The sequence below is a fragment of the Onychostoma macrolepis genome, chromosome 05 (assembly GCF_012432095.1).
Source record: "Onychostoma macrolepis isolate SWU-2019 chromosome 05, ASM1243209v1, whole genome shotgun sequence".
Lineage (NCBI taxonomy): Eukaryota > Metazoa > Chordata > Actinopteri > Cypriniformes > Cyprinidae > Onychostoma > Onychostoma macrolepis.
The window spans coordinates 26,427,765-26,440,518 of record NC_081159.1 but is presented as its reverse complement, the minus strand read 5'-3'; the positions used below and the strand labels follow the sequence as shown (position 1 = coordinate 26,440,518).

General features: G+C 36.5%; 1 long non-coding RNA gene across 1 annotated transcript; it reads left to right on the top strand.

The window, feature by feature from the left end:
• The first annotated feature begins 5,087 nt into the window (after positions 1–5,087).
• Positions 5,088–7,250, top strand: LOC131541195 (uncharacterized). Its single transcript, XR_009271425.1, has 4 exons — positions 5,088–5,342; positions 6,155–6,195; positions 6,291–6,399; positions 6,611–7,250. It is a non-coding gene; the product is annotated as an uncharacterized LOC131541195 (long non-coding RNA).
• Positions 7,251–12,754: the final 5,504 nt, after the last annotated feature.

The window sequence follows — 12,754 nt, the reverse complement described above, 5'->3', positions numbered from 1 at the left end:
CCTCCGAGGAGGCAAGGGAGGCAGTGTCTCCTTAAACTGGACGAGAAAAAAAAAAAAAAAAAAATTCATAGTACAAAAGTAAAACGTGACACATATTGCAAAAAAAAAAAAAAGCATATAAATCACTCGTAATTCTGAAGTAAAACTGTCTAACAGCGACACCAGCAGGTAAAGTTACAGCGGGAGGCCATGTCTCTCTCGCCTCCCCTGAGCCCATTGAGTTTTAACAGACCCCTTGTGTCTGGTGGGTGGTGGGGTGGGGGGGTAATTGAGAATGAATGGGGGAAAGTCACATGCCTCCATCGCGATATGACTGGTTATGGTCAGCTATGACTGGTTCATACTATAAAGCCCGCCTCTTGTGATCATGCTTTTTCAGTGTTCGCAAATCAGATTGAATGAGCAATATAATGGTGTTAATAGGAAGACTAATAAAAAAAATTAAGCAAACAACTCACACACTTCACAAGTCAAGTCAAAATCACATTTCAAAAGGCCTGAAAACATGATCTGTGGGTTTTTAGTGAGCAATCAGCTTGTTGAAATTGAAGGCACATCTCTGCGTCTGTGACCAGTGTTTAACAAGCTCTGATGACTGATTTCGTTTATTATGAAAAAGAACAGCTGAACATCAGTTCATAAATAAAAAATACATAATTGTTTAAATAAAATATATTTCTTAAATTTTTACTGCCTAGAGTTATTATTTTGGAATAAATAAAATGCTTAAAAACACTAAACTGATGAGATTTATACTTGGTTTTAATAAATAGAATAGCCTATTAAATGCATTGTTAATGTAAAAATATATTTTTATTCTGGCAGTGTAAGTAATGGTTATTTAACTAAGAAAATGTGACTGGGACATGAATTTACATTTAAATTAAATATAGATTCATGTCCCAGTCAAATTTTCTTAATTTAAAATAAATGAATAAATTAAAAAAAGAAAAAAAAAACCTTAAAAATGCCTCATGCTTAATACCTAAATCATTTAGCATGTTAAAAAGCACATTCAGTTGTTATGAAATGTACGTATTTTTAGCTTTTAGACATTGGATTTTGGAGGATCATTTGCTATAGGCAAAAATTGTACACTGGTGAAATAGAGTAAGAGATGAAATTTGATCAGTAGGCAAACATGAGACTGATTAGACAGCCCTTTCAAAAAGATTAAAATGGATTTTTGTCACAGGAATCAGTTTAACCCTGTAAAGCAGGTCTCTTCAACTCCAATACTGGAGGCCAGGTGTCCTGCAGACTACAACATCAAAACCCTAAACACACTGCACGATTTTCAGCTGCCCCAGACGAAAGATTTGCATTGTGAAACAATTGTGGCGATTTCTCTGATCGTGGCTCCTAATCGGTGGTCCTGTGTCATACAGTGAGAGATGTTCAAAGACAGCCGTTGTCACGGTCTTGCGACCAAAGAAAGCCTACGATACAGAATGATAATCGCACATCGTTTGCTGGTAGGATCCACGTCTACTGACCAACCAATAAAAATGCGACATGAAATCAACGGGACATGGCGCTAAAATATAAATTGCTTACCTCAAGCTCTTATCCCTTCCTCTTTCGCCGCTTCTACTTCTTTCGGCACACATAAAAATACAACTGCTAAATTGTGATTTATCACGCTCTTTTTGTTTACCACGCATGCTGATGACGTCTGGGAATGTGACGTCACAGCGGCAATGCATTCTGGGAATTTAGGTCACGGCAGCTACAGCGGAGACTGACACCGTGTCCTAACTACACGCGACGCCGCGACACGCGATAAAAGATATCTTTTCCATGTTAATCAGAGTTTTTCTCCTAACTAGCCGCGACTGCCACACGCGAAATTTCTAATTTAGAAAATCTATTTCCGCGACGTCGCGGCTGGAACAACAACATACAAACGATATGACAGTAGATAATCTCAGGTGATTATATGCTTTATTCAATGTTAAACGTGTCTAATATGAGTTTAAATATCATATTGCGTGACCCTATAGCCATACTGAAAGCAACAACAGATAGTTTTCCTCAGATCTTGAAAAATAAATTAAATCAAAGATGACCTTTAAAACTGTGAACTCACTGCGAACCAAGGAGTGTATTCCATAAAGATGTTATCAGTCACTCAGTATGTATATTTAATGATGTTAAAAAGCTTTAAAATTTATTACTTAGATTATACACGTATCCATTTCGTTGCAAGAGCAGTGTGCTTCCAGAGAGAGCCCGCCCACACACGCTTCTGATTGGCTGTGATATTTGATTGATTCTGTCGTGTTTCGGTGTCGCGTTGTGTCTGGTGTGGACACCCAAATTGCTTGTAGCTGGAATCTTGTCGCGTCGTGTGTAGTTAGGACACGGGCTGCGTCCGAAATCGCATACTACTTGTGTAGGTACTACATTTGAATTCGAACGTGCTACTCGACCGTTAAAAAAGTACGTTCTATATAGACGGTTTCATCGGGCGCACGCGCCTGGACCGAAGTTAACTTCCGGTGTTTGTTTATCGGTCTTCCCAGATAGCAAGCACACTCGGGCCGATTCTGGCTAAAATGCGGCACTGTCGGCTCAGTCACGACATTGGTGAGAAGATAATGGGCCAGAGCCGCGCCGACTCTACAAAACACTTCTAGCTGACAGACGGCTTTTTCTCTCTGGGCCGATCTCGGCTGAAAGCTGTTGTACGTGCGGCAGGTCCACACTCGGTGTAGTTGCGTGAATTTACCTTCGGCCCGAGTTGGTTTTGTCTCCGGCGGCCGCTGCTAGAATGAAGATCAGCCGTAGAGAGAAATATTTACTGCAGTCACGCCATCTGCGCTTCGGAAAAGCGCGGTCACGCCATCTACTCCGAAAGTTTTGTTGCGCGTCTACGTGGCGTTGCGTGGTAGTGATAGCCGTGAAGCTTCCAAACCTTTGCAAATCATTATTATATATTTTTTTTTCCTAAGGAGTATCAAAATAATACGCTGATTAAAAACACATTATACAGGTACTTCTTATATAATGGTATTTTATTTTTTGTTTAATTGTATTCATAATGTATTAAATGTTCAATAAAACATTTCAAATGTGTTTGTAAAATGTTTTTGTGTTGAGAAAATTCATAAAGAAAAAATAAAATAAATTTTTTCTGCAAATTCTTGTTCTGCATCTCCCCACCTACCACTGTGATAATTTCCATGTTGTTTTACTGTATCATTTTTTAATAAATGCATACCAAAGTCATGACAAATGCTATTTACATTGCTGTATGGACATTTTAAAAATTCATAAAAATATAAAATCAAATTGTTTTCTGCAAACTCCACCAGTTTCTTGTTCTGCATCTCCCCAAGTACCACTGTGATGATTTTCATGGTGTTTTACTGTATCATTTTTTAATAATTGCATACCAAAATCATGAGAAATGCTATTTATTACCTCACTATATCACATATTTTAAAAATTCATAAAATTATAAAATCAAATTGTTTTCTGCAAACTCCACCAGATTCTTGTTCTGCATCTCCCCAAGTACCACTGTGATGATTTTCATGTTGTTTTACTGTATCATTTTTTAATAATTGCATAGCAAAGTCATGACAAATGCTATTTACATTGCTGTATGGACATATTCTAAAAATTCATAAAAGTATAAAATCAAATTGTTTTCAGCAAACTCCACCAGATTCTTGTTCTGCATCTCCCCAAGTACCACTGTGATGATTTCCATGTTGTTTTACTGTATCATTTTTTAATAATTGCATACCAAAATCATGAGAAATGCTATTTGTTACCTCACTATATCACATATTTAAAAAAATCATAAAAGTATAAAATCAAATTGTTTTCTGCAAACTCCACTAGATTCTTGTTCTGCATCTCCCCAAGTACCACTGTGATGATTTTCATGTTGTTTTACTGTATCATTTTTTAATAATTGCATACCAAAGTCATGGCAAATGCTATTTACACTGCTATATAGACATATTTTAAAAATTCATAAAATATCAAATCAAATGGTTTTCTGCAAACTCACCAGATTCTTGTTCTGCATCTCCCCAAGTACCACTGTGATGATTTCCATATTGTTTTACTGTATCATTTTTAATAAATGCATACCAAAGTCATGACAAATGCTATTTATTACCTCACTATATCACATTTTAAAAATGAATAAACGTATAAAATCAAATTGTTTTCTGCAAACTCCACCAGATTCTTGTTCTGCATCTCCTCAAGTACCACTGTGATGATTTTCATAATGTTTTACTGTATCATTTTTAATAAATGCATACCAAATTCATGACAAATGCTATTTACATTGCTATATAGACATATTTTAAAAATTCATAAAATATAAAATCAAATTGTTTTCTGCAAACTCCACCAGATTCTTGTACTCTCCAAGTACCACTGTGATGATTTTCATGTTGTTTTATGAATTTTTAAAATATGTCTATATAGCAGTGTAAATAGCATTTGTCTTGATTTTGGTATGCAATTATTAAAAATGATACAGTAAAACAACATGGAAATCATCACAGTGGTACTTGGGGAGATGCAGAACAAGAATCTGGTGGAGTTTGCAGAAAACAATTTGTTTTTATATTTTTATGAATTTTTAAAATATGTCCATACAGCAATGTAAATTGCATTTGTCATGACTTTGGTATGCAATTATTAAAAAATGATACAGTAAAACAACATGGAAATCATCACAGTGGTACTTGGGGAGATGCAGAACAAGAATCTGGTGGAGTTTGCAGAAAACAATTTGATTTTATAATTTTATGAATTTTTAAAATATGTGATATAGTGAGGTAATAAATAGCATTTCTCATGATTTTGTTATGCCATTTTAAAAAATTATACAGTAAAACAACATGGAAATCATCACAGTGGCAGGTGGGGAGATGCAGAACAAGAATTTGCAGAAAACTATTTTATTTTATTTTTTCTTTATGAATTTACTCAAAACAAAAACATTTTACAAACCCATTTGAAATGTTTTATTGAACATTTAATACATTATGAATACAATTAAACAATAAAAAATAAAATACCATTATATAAGAAGTACCTGTATAACGTGTTTTTAATCAGCTTATTATTTTGATACTCTTTAGAAAAAATAAATAAATAAAAATAATGATTTGCAAAGGTTTGGAAGCTTCACGGCTATCACTACCACGCAACGCCACGTAGACGCGCAACAAAACTTTCGGAGTAGATGGCGTGACCGCGCTTTTCCGAAGCGCAGATGGCGTGACTGCAGTAAATAATTTGGCGGTTAATCCTCAGGAGATTTCAGCGGGCACAGTTCTCAAGAGGAATACTACTTAAGCTGCAAAAAGGTAAGTTAAGTTATTTAATGATCAATCTAGAGTTGTTTGATGTTTAACTGTCACGAAGAGTATTTAGATGGTTTCTGTAAGGTTTGCGATGATAACATAGCGTCAGAAAAATCATTTGGTCCCGGATATATTGAGTGTTGATGAGTAACGTTAGGCCTAACTGTCAGGCGCGGTCTCTTTAGGAAAACAATATGTAATTTTTTTTTTTTTAATATGAAAAACCGATGAGCTGTATCCAGTGCACGATAATGTTAGGTAATTAAATTGTAATGAGTTAAATTCTATTTTGTTTGCTAGAATGATATATTGAATCATAGGAGTCGGACTGCGCTGGTGGCGCCATAAACATCTATACGAGTGACTCTGTCTGATTCGATTCACTAAACCATTCAAATGAGTCATTTGTTTGTGAATCAAACTGAGCACGCTGTTGTAGCATTACACCTGCCAAGACAATTCAATATATGCAATCTGAATTTAATAATAATATTTATTTTGTGGTAACACTGCGTGTGGGAAGCTCTGACAGAGAAAAACACTATAGATACGTAAGAGGGAGCCGTAAAATGTAAGTGCATCATCTTTTGTTCTTGAATGGAGGCCTAATCTGTCTGCTGCACTTGAGCAGGTTCAGTTTTTAGAGTGAATGAAAACTTTTGAAGCATAGATATGCCATATGATGTGATTAAAATCATACTTATTTTACTGTGGTGGGGATTATGAGCAAACAAACTTAAAAAAATTAATCTGAACACTATATATATATATATATATGTAATCTGACATTTATTTATTTTAATTTTTTTTTACAGAAATTCTGAGCTGTTGCATGAACATTCATCAAACATATAAGGTGCGAATTCTGGGTCTGGTCCTAATGATTGTAAAAAGCTGTAATGCTTAAGATTAAATAATTACCTTACAATATATATTTGTACATATTTCAAGGCTGCAATTTGGAAAAAAACTTTCAAGCTAATGCTGCTGAAATGGAGGTCAAGGGGACTGAAGAGGTGGCTCCAGCTGAAGGGTGGACTTCAGGAGGCAGACACACTCTGTGAGTTTAAAAGACCCATCTCTTTAACCTTCCATACACATGACACACTATCACATTTCTATAATTCAAATCTCTTAAAGGATTTTATGCTGCACCAATTAGGGTAAGCAGCAACACTTCCTATAATATCTAATGTACTTGTTAATTTGTAAGAAGAATGACATCAATGCTTATATTAGTTGCTTATATACTGTCTCACCCTTATCCCTAGGTTACAGTAATCAGCTGATCCATTCGGTATCCAGACCAGACGGTGGACCTGCACCCAGGAGCGACCACAACACATCCCTGACTGTCAGCGGAGACCATGTCAGCTAGATGACAGATCTCTGTGAAGACCTCATTGATGGCCCCAGCACAGATCCTCAGCAAAGACTACGAGAACCAGACAAGCCCTCTGCACAGACCCTTTTTACCAGCTTCACCTGTTGGCGTGATATTACTTCATGCAGAAGAAGTTGGATGAAATATTCTGAATGATATCAATCCACAATCTGACTTGTGATGCAGCCTGGAATAATCACACCACGTTCATTCGTTTGGCCAGACGAGACTGGTTTCCTGACTGAGCCGGGTCTTGTTTGGGTTTGGGTTCCTTGTCACTGTTGCCTTTTGTCTTGCTTGGTTGAAGACACCTAATATTCAGCAATATTATTGACTTGACTGCACTGACACCATGTGATAAGAACTGAACTGAATTATGACACACAATGTTTTATATATGAAGAGTTTATTTACAAAAACAGATAACTCCATTTTTAAATATTTTTAAAAATCATGTTTTTTGTTATGTTTTTGTTTCGTGTTAGTTAGCTAGTATTTATTAGTTATTCTTTACCTAATCAAAATAACCTGAATGCAGTTTGATTGAGATTAATTGGAATGCACAATGAAAAAACATGATTTTTAAAAATTGTTAAAAACGAAGTTATCTGTTCCTGCAAATTAACTCTTCATATATATATATATATATATATATACAGTAAATATAATTTACTTGTTACTTTGTGGTTTAAAAAGTGTGAATGTTTATACTGTAGTGCATTTGTTCATATATAATTATATTAAAGTATTTGGTAATTTTATAATTAAAGCCTTTTTAATGTTTTTAAATGGTTGTATTTGTTTGAATTACATTTAGCAGTTTCTGGGCCACATTCGGCCCGGTGACCAAGCCGAGTCTCAGCCAGATCTGGCATAAAGTGTCTGGGCCAGACCTGGGCCACATAAAATAAGAGTCATTTTACAGGGCGTGGGCCGCATCTGGGCCAGAGGAAATTGTTTGAGTCTGTTTTCAGTGTGTGTGCCAGCTTTGGGCCGGGGACCCAGCCAGAGCTGGGCCAGAAGCTAAGCAAGGTTGTGGCCCAGAGGTGGGCCAGGCGCCGGCTACAAACACAGTTAAAGTTAAAGTGATGAGTAATGAAGTTGGGCTCAGGTTGTTGTGCTGTGGGATGCGTTTCACATACATTTATTTATTTGTGGCGACCACCACGATATCAAAACGGACCGATTTTTAAATGTTTAATGTATGTTTAAAAAAGTATGCCAAAGATTCCCGGATGGTCTACTACTTACGGTTAGAATTCGAAGTGCAGATCGATGCACACTCTAACGGCTAAAATTGCCCACAACACATTGCGCGGTGGACGAGGATTCGATCAGAACTACAAACACGCATAAAAAGTGTTTAAAAACTACAAACATGGCAGATATGCGCGACCGACGGACAGGTAGAGAAAGTGATTTGAGTGATAAATAATCGGTATCTAACCTGATGAAAAAATATTTATTTAATGTTATGCACGTTGTATTTCATCTGCAGCAACACTGTGAACTTTTATAATGACACTTTTGGTCATTAACTTTGAAATACATCATTATGCAAACACATGAGCAGAGTTCTCGGCATGAAAGACCCGCGATGTGCTTCTGTATTTCTCTCCAATACGGAAGGAAATCAAATTAAACGAAATGTGGATGATGTTAACTGTGCTAAGATGATTGACAGGGCAGTTTAAACAGTTACAGGATGCACGTAAGCAACAGAGCGTCCATTAAAGACGCAGCTATGACGAAGTAGTATGTCCCAAAGCTTGCCTACTATTCTGCTACATACTCAAAGTATGTACTTTTTCTTCACAAAAAGAGTACATACTTTTAGGGCATAGTATAAGTAGGCGAATTGGGACGCAGCATAGATCTACTCTAGAGGGACTAGCTGTTGTTACTGATATGGATGTCTACCGGAAGTTAAGTTAGGGCCACAAAAGCGCGCATGTAAATTAAACGGCATCTCTCATTCAAACTCGCTCGCTCGCGCTCTCTCTAACGGCTCGTCGGTTCTCCGCATTGGATTGTGGGAAATGTTGATGTTGTCACGTGTCATGCGTCTTCACAACAGCGCGAAAATTTAAAGAGCCCACTTCACTGCGCGAACATCATTAATGATTTAAATTCTTACCTCTTAACGAACCGTCTATTTAAAGAAAGCAGCATAACAAGCTGATGTACTACATTGAGGTTAACATAACTCCATCTGATCGGTAATGATTAGAGATCTTATTACACCCAATTCACACAATCGTTTCATCTGTTTGTTTAACCCTCAACAAGTCAGTGGTTTACTTGGATGATGTTAAACAAGTACAAGTTAACCACAATGAACATCAACAATGTTTTTCCCTGAGGTACTTTACACTTAAAGACAGCCGCGTCGCGGCTTTCCGCCATTTTTCGAATATGACGCCGCCTCTCCCGCGGCCTCATGGGATAGTAAAGTGTCCATCGTTTGCCTACTACAGAATTCGGAAGGAAGTAGTAGGTCATCCGGGTACTTCTCGCCTACTATTTTTCGAATACTATGAATTCGGACATACTACTCGCCTCGCATACTGTTTTTCGCATACTATATAGTAGGGAAGTATGCGATTTCGGACGCACCCTGAGTGGTAGTGAATGTAGACGTTTTATATTATTTAATGTTGATATTATTCTACTTAAGATCGTGTTGCAGTGGTTAAGGCTTAGTGTATCATCAGTTGTCATATCCCTTTGCACGGCCGGTGTGAAAAACATGCTTTCTCCGTGTTATAATGCCGAAAAAGCCAAGGTTTTACCTGCAGACATTAATGATAAAGGCTATGGCAACTGATCATTCCAACGCGATCTAAGTTGAATCATAAACATTAAATATGTCTACATTCAATACGGAACTCGGATGAAAACTAAACTGAAACTCGGTATGGTAAACATCTAAAATAAAATGTGGCTTTATAATTCATCTCTGTAGATTTAATATATTATAGATACAGTGATTTGCATTAAACTGTAAGCCCTCACACCACAAATAGAAGGAAATCATATATGGAAATGTTATTTTCGGCATATATCAGTACCACTGTAGTGAAGGAGACTGATTAGTAATGAATATTTGCAGCCTCTCAGACAAACAACAGAGCGATTATTTTTATTTAAAGAGATTTACATATTAGTCCGTTTTATTCTAAGCCCATGTAAGATGTTTTTCAAAAAATATTAATGTAAAACGGTTGGCTTTTTCTGTGGTGATTTGCATTTGTTTACGCCGTTTGCTCCTGAGCGTGACCTAAAACATGGTGGAATTCAACGCGGTGTGACGTAGGTTCCCATGCTCTATAGTGTATGGCACTATATTAATATAGTGTTGAGTGCAATATATTAGAAAGGATCGAACGAAATGAAGTGAACGGATTCGGACGGTGACGTGTACACTGCTCGTGAGACTTGGCTGTTGCAAAAACATCTTATATGTACTTTTATATTTCATGTAGGCCTACCTCATTTTAGAAAATAATATTAATAGCAATAACACTTAAAATGACTTTCTATTGTAAACAGCTTTGTGGTTTCATTGATGGTATATTATTAATTTGTTCTGTAATATGGTCAGAACCATTAAATACTATTAAAATAATGTCAACAAAAACTCACATTAGCACATATTAATAATTTTATGTATTTTTTGTTTGTAGTATTTTGAAACTCTCCCGAGCAGCGTTTTTGGTCATCAAATAAGATGACCGTATAGAGCGCCCTCAGGCGACCGTTAATTTGACATCAGAACGAATACACTACCAACGAACATTTTTAAAAATCCATCAAATTCATAATTTTTGTAAATTAAACGGCATCTCTCATTAAAACTCGCTCGCTCGCGCTCTCTCTAACAGCTCGTCAGTTCTCCGCATTGGATTGTGGGAAATAGTGCTTGTACATCGTAAACTCGAAATCAGAATGCATTGTGGGTAAAAAGTAGTGAACGAATGTAGGGAATGAAGTCGTTCACTCAGAATTCGGACAGCACTACAAAATGGCTGACACCCGATATAGTGCACTATAGTGGATAGGGAGCGGTTTTGGACACAGCTTAGGTGTGAACTTATCTTACAGTCTACACACACATGTTGTAGCCAAGTTTATTAGATCCATGTCGTACAGTGTCACATGCAGTGATCGTGCCGGGAGTTTTAGGCTTAACTCAAACAATAGGCTAATCACAGTGATCAGATTTACTTGCAAATTATAAACAGGCGTTTTTAATGATGGTGTAACTAAAGTCTGCAGGTGAGTGGCCCTTTAAGACTGGAGTTGATGAGCCCTGCTGTAAAGCTTGACAATTGTAATAAAAGTCAGAAAATTTATATTGTATTTTCTTGTGTTCTGTTTTTTATTTTATAAGCTAAACCTTTAGATACTATAAAAAAGAAATCTAGCCTCATTATTCTACCACCAAGCAAGCGGGTCTTCGCTGGCCTCCTCTCGCAGATAGCAACTGGAAACGGCTCTTGAGATATGAAGTGCTCGCCCATTTAACACTTAACACGCCGCACAGCCACAGCTAAAGACTGTCTACACTGGACGCGACAAAGCGACCGTTAAAATCATTTGAACTTTGTGTCAGCACGTCATAAATAAAACAAGGCATCAGTTTACTGTCAGGGATTTGTCGTGCCGCGCCGCATCCAGTGTAGACAGCATCATAATATTGTGTTCTATTGACTACTGTATTTTGTTGTGCTGCAAAACGCCTCTCGCATCCAGTGTAGACACGGTGTAAAGGAAATGCCATGGCGTTTGAGATAATTTGTGAATTTTGTGAATTAATAGTTTAAATAAAACAATTTACAGCTAAATGATAGCCTATATGCTATAAATAATGAATTCTATTGCAACTGTTACTATTACTTTATATTTTATGCTTGTTATAGAGTGTGTGACGTCACAAGCATTACCGCGGTGACACGGTTGTAATGGCGGCCGTCACAGCCCTACCCAAGGTATGCATTTAAGGGTTCATTTTATTCAGGGGCCTAAGCTGAGCAAATGATGTCTGGATAATCAAGTTGTTTTCCAGTAAGTTTTCCTCCTGCAATATAAGGTAAAATAAATTTGCATTATTAATTGAAGGAGTTTGCATATCAAACATGAGAAAGTAGGCTTTATAGGGTTAGCAAAATAGATAAATTGGCTTTAATGTGTTTTTCAAAGTAAAATTTGAAGCATGAGTTATGAAGATCCATAAGATTTTATTGACAATTTCTTGCTAATACAAAAGCTTCATCTGTATTTCTGGTGATCTGCAGTGTGTTAAGTACCATAACTTTTAGCTGTGTGTTTTCTCTGCCACAGTTGTCAGTCTCCATTACTTGCACTGTGACCTAACACTACGTTCTGTGATCCTATAATTGATTTTAGCTCAGATCTCATTTTCTCACTTTTTCTGTTCAGAATATTAAAATATGAACAGTCCTTTGTGTTTTCGGGAAAAAGCTAAGTTTTCATTTTTGGGTTAAATAGCAGAGCAGTCAGATATTTCATGCTGATACAATTTCTCTAAACTATTTTACCTGAATTCCTGAATAATTCAAATAAAAATGCACTAAAATAAATGTCACTTTCCACAAATGAAGTAAGTTTTTTGTGTCCCATGGCTTTATTTTATTAGTGCATTAAAGGCACAGCATTAAAGGCTGTGAAATAATCTAGAACAAAATGAGCCATGCATAAAAAGTAGGTTGTAAGCACTTCAAATGTCTCGCTTGTTTGCTAATTCTAATTGTCTGAGAAATAAGTGTGCATATGCATCTGGATATGTGTCCTGCATTTAAAAAGGCATTTATTTTTCATTTTAATTTTGAGATCTCTCAAAGACAATGTGTGGAAAAAAAGCAGCTGTTGTCTCTAAATAAGATTCAGTAATTCAATGTCTCCAAATATGGCAGACCTCAGTCACAGAGAAAAGTAAAGTATGCAGACAAGTGTCCTAGATAAATTGATGAAAATCATGTTGCAGTGAGCATTTTAATGAGCCTTTTGT